Here is a 5,050-nt window from a genome sequence, read left to right as displayed (position 1 = left end):
TCCGTCTAAATAAATAGAGTGAATTCCACTTTTTACCCCATAAGATCAATTTTGTGTCATTTTTTACCCAATTTAACAGAAATTTCTCAAAACTACCCCATTTAGTATACTTTCTTCCATTTTTTACCCTTTTCTATATTAGTGGCTGCAGCCATCTCTGAAAATTCAAAATTAGTAATCATTAGTGGCTGCAGTTTACACACGTAATAATTGCAATGTACACAAAAATCAGATTCACAAATTTATGTCTATTGTAACTAAAAATATCATGTAGTAGTCAAGTACAACTTGAAGGCATCTAATCATCCTAGAAACAAATGATTGAAAGCTTTCACTGAAAGAAAAGTTCAGGCACCCTATATATGGTCCGCATGTTTATGATCTAAACTGTGTTACGTATATCCATCGATGAAATAGTTCAGAGTTAACTGAACTACTTTTGCTTTCTGAAGTTTGCATCAGCGTTGCCAATTCAGATCTAGTCTCGATCTAAGAAATTAAAAAATGGAACCTAATGGCAATACACTATAATAATAATTCACGAAAGGTTCAATCTTGTAACCATTGATCACTGCTACTAGATTCAATCTAAACCCCCTCTAGGAAAAACGGAAGAAAGTATGATAAATGGGGTAGAATTTAGAAATTTCTGTTAAATTGGGTAAAAAGTGGCACAAAATTGATCTTAGGGGGTAAAAAGTGGAATTCAATCAAATAAATAATCTGGAAATCTTTAGCAGACGATTTTTTCTTCCAAAAATAACATACGTTGTGTCAATTTGTGTGGGTTGTGCGTGTATGCATGTTGATGATGTACTATCATTCTATGCATGTTTATGATGTACTATCATTCGCTATGTACTAGCCGTTCCCACCTGCCACCGCTGCGCTGACGCGCGCGATGTGAGTGGAGTCACCATGGTTAGGCCAGCCGGCTCTTCCACGGCCGCAAATGAAGACTTGCTTGATTCCATTCATATGTGGACTCACGCGTAGAGGAGAGACTCTCAAGAGTCAAAGCCAAAGCAGATCATTCTCAAGCTAGCTAGCTCTTCAGTTGAGCGTTCCTCCATGTCGCCATTAATTAGTTGCGCCAGTCCTGACTCCTGAGTAGCGATAGATTTCCTTGTGGGAGAGTGGCCCTAATAATGGCCGAGATGGTTGCTTCCGCCGTGGTCGGCGAGACGCTGAGCAGGATCTCCGCCTTCCTCATCGACCAGCCCGAGCAGAAACCAAGCGAACAGGACGACGAGGAGAGGCTGGAGATGGCGCACATCAAGATGGAGGCTGCGCTGCGAATGTCCAGCAAATGGCAGATCACCGAGGTGCCGATGCTACGCTGGCGGGGCAAGCTGAAGCGCGCTGCCCAGGAGTGCGACAGCTCGCTGCGCCACCGCAAGCAGCGCGCCCTGGAGCTGGAAGACGACGGCACCAGGCGGTCCTCCTTCCCCAGACGGGTCGCGCGCGCGGCCAAGTCGTTCGTGTCGTCTTTCCACAGCCGCGGCAAGGCCGACGCCGACGAGTCAAGCAGCAGCTCCGTGGATATCAGAAGGCTGGAGCGGTTTGCGGAGGGCGCGAGCGAGTTCCTCAGGTACGTTGAGTTCGGCGGAGCCCCGGGGCGGCAGCGCGTGTTCTTCAACCCTCTCGTCGGCGACCTCCTCGCCGGGAAGACTCTGCGTTACCGAGCGCTGCGAGGAGGACGGCTCTACCATCTCGGCATGCGTCCCACGAGGTTCGCGGAGCGCGGAGTGGAGGCGATGGTCTGGTTCGCCTTTCAGGATCTCAGGGAGCCTGCAAAGAGCATCAACTTCAGGTTCATGCTGCGTCTCTCCGAGAGCAGCGACGTGTTTGGGATCATAATCGAGTGCCTGCGATCAGCAGCTACGCCTCACTTCATGGCTGCCGCTGAGGATGTGAGGAGAGAGCTCGTCCAGCTTCCCACGCAGGATTTTCGCTGGGTGTCACAGTTTCCTTACGCCGAGAAGGAGTATTGGGTCGATGTTCACAGCACTTTGACTCGCTGGCTTCGTCCAGACCCACTCTGCTGCGACCAGCATGAGCATGACCTGGCCACCTTTAGCAACAGCAACACAAACTCATCGTCATCGACAATGCCACGGTTGTCGAGCATGTATCCTGAAGAGGTTATTGTGCTGTATTTGCAGTGCTACGTCGAGCTGTCCGATGAGCAGAGAAGCCGGCAGAAAGCTACTGAAAACGGAAGAACAAGCAACCGAAATTCAGGTTCGGCTCCTCCTCTGAAGCTGGGAGCTCTATTTATCCCACATGACACACCGATCGGCATAGATCATGGAGCTGAGACCTATGCGTTGGAGGTGATTGATGGAAAGGAGCAAGAAACAGTCCACAAAAATTTAAGTCTACAAGATGTGGATGAGAAGTTGCTTCCCAAGGCCATAGACCACCTGTGTCAGGATTCTGAATCCAGGACGTATCAAATTTGTCTGAGGTCCAGCCATGGCACTGCATATCTCTGCGCGGACAAGGCAGCAACACGGGTACGAAGTTCAGGTAGAAGTAAAACGGCTGGATCACCGTCGACACAGGTTTGGAACAAGAGGATGGGTAAAAAACAAGAGGGAAACGGTATGGAGGGATGGCTGGAGGTATCCAGGGACCTGCTCAAGTTATGGGCAGTTTGTGCATCTGACCAGCTACACGGCTCAGTCAGGTCCTGGATAGTTAACTCCCCTCAGCCCTAGGCATAACTAATCTCTCCCTCGATAGGTTACGAGATTTGACATGCACATTTACGCACCTGGATTTGTTAAGTGGTTTATGTTTATGTTAACTTTGAGATGGTGCTGTGCCGTTAGAGCATTTTAAATTACATAAACCTTGTAGCCCAAATTCATCATACGAAAATGTATACCCTATTAGATTCTCTTGTCAGAGTTATTTGTCTCGCACAAACATTGCTCAATGTAGTAGTTTGCCTCTATATGACAAGGCCTATGACATGCGAAATTAAGGCTCTCAATGGCTTCGTGTCCTGCTCGATGGAGTCAGTAAGGAGATTTGTGGACAATCGAATATATCCTTATGCTTTTTCTTGGTGTGCATGGCATCTTCATGACGATGGCAAGGCGGTCATCAGAGCCAGCGTGATGTTTCCTCAGAACTGTTGAATGTGCATGTATGATCCCTATGAGGTTTTTATCGGAAAAAATGTATATATGATCCCTATGAGGTTTTTGGCAATGAAATTAACAAACACACTTGTTTAGGTGTTGCGTGTTTTAGTTAGAATTTAGCCTAAAACCTACAACACTGGTTCCTTCTCAATGTTTTGGACTGTCAGTCTCTTGTTCTAACAGGTTACCAAATTCCAAAGATTTCATTAGAATGTCCAACAAATTTCATTGTGCTGCATAGGTACCTCCAAACTAGTGAAAGAGCTTGGCAATCTAATGCTTGCATTGATGGCACTAGATGAACCAAGAAGATCCACATGTAGAAGCTCAAGTGGTCATTTGGTCGTCATGATGTTGCTGGTCAGATGGACTTTCAGCTTGCTTGTCGGATCGGCATTGGATGCAAGGCAGTGCAAGCCTCTAGAAGGTTTATCCCAATGCCACTTGGAAGAAATACCGTGTTCAGAAGGAGAAACTTGCAGAATAAGAAGGTGATCAAATTGGAGAAAGGACTTTCAGCCATTGACCCTCCAAGTTCCAACCCAATATAAAAAGAGGACATGAGGTTCTTCCAAAGGCCAAACTCTTGAGAGCTACAAGAGTGCATACCCCCGTCCACCGTCATTTTCATCCAGAAGCTGGATCGATCCGTGGCACCTGAATTTTCGAACCCCAGAGGATCTTTTGAGGTCATCATCATTCTTCTCGAGGTTACACCTTTATAATCCTATGTGTAAGTCCTCATATAAAACAATCCAAGACATGAGAGCTTTAGCCGCACAAAAAAACTAGCGTAGAACTGAACCTGGATAAATTGTGGCCCCCGTGGCATCAGGTGATCTAGCTGTTTGCATGATCAAATAGATAAGTACCCGATTAGGTACACTCGTAAGATCTTAAGATCTCCAAGGTTATGAGACTTGACAGGAATGCGTGTAACATGGACTATGTGTGTGTGTTTGGTTTTTTCGATCAAGGAGCATAGCCTTAGCCTCTGCATCCACAGCTTTTTTCTTTATTAAATTATTCGCAAAGCCTTACAAGTGGACCATGAACAAGACCATACTCCCTGATGGTACACCTACACACATCATCTAAAAAGCAAAACCCTGAGGGTGTGCTATTGCACACGTCGCAGAGTTCGCAACCGCCATCTATCTCGAACCCATCTCCAAGCGAGATCAACGTATTGACCGTGTCAGGTCTGTCGTCGATGTCACCATAACACCAAACAGCTCCACCATCCTGCCCGCGTCCAGCAATCCTCGCCCGTCTTCGATACCCCGCAGCTCCACGCCGCTGAGAATCATCGACGACTGTTAGATGTATATATCTCTATATTGTAGTTTCCCCATATGTTAGGGGGCTTTTTGCATATGTGCACCTGTACATGTACTATATATTGTGGCCTTTGACCCTCTGGTAATACAACAAGCATATTGCCCTAACATGGTATCAGAGCAAAATTGGTCCTCCTGAAGACTTGTTCCCGGCCGGCTTCTCCCCGATCCGATCTCGATTCCCCGGCCGGCTTCTCCCCGATCCGATCTCGATCTCGTCCGCCTCGATTCCCCGCTCGAGGCCTCCCTGCCGCTCCGTCCGCCTCGATTCCGCGGTCATCCGCCTCGATCCCCCGCACGAGGCCTCCCTGCCGCTCTGCTCCCCGCGCATGGCCGCCCTGCCGCGTGGCCGCCCCGACGCCAGGCCTCCCTGCCGCTCTGCTCCCCGCGCGTGGCTGCCCCTGCGCGTGGACGCCCCGACGCCTGGCCGCCCTGCCCATCTGCTCGCGCGCCGCCGGCTTCGCTGCGTCGCCAGATTGGGCCGCCTGCCCGCCTGCTCTCCTCGATCCGCCAGGCCTCCCGATTGGGCCCGTTCCCAGCAGTTTGATTTCAATC

The sequence above is a fragment of the Lolium rigidum genome, chromosome 3, assembly GCF_022539505.1.
Source record: "Lolium rigidum isolate FL_2022 chromosome 3, APGP_CSIRO_Lrig_0.1, whole genome shotgun sequence".
Lineage (NCBI taxonomy): Eukaryota > Viridiplantae > Streptophyta > Magnoliopsida > Poales > Poaceae > Lolium > Lolium rigidum.
The sequence above is the reverse complement of the archived record's forward strand: the minus strand, read 5'-3'. Positions refer to the sequence as shown.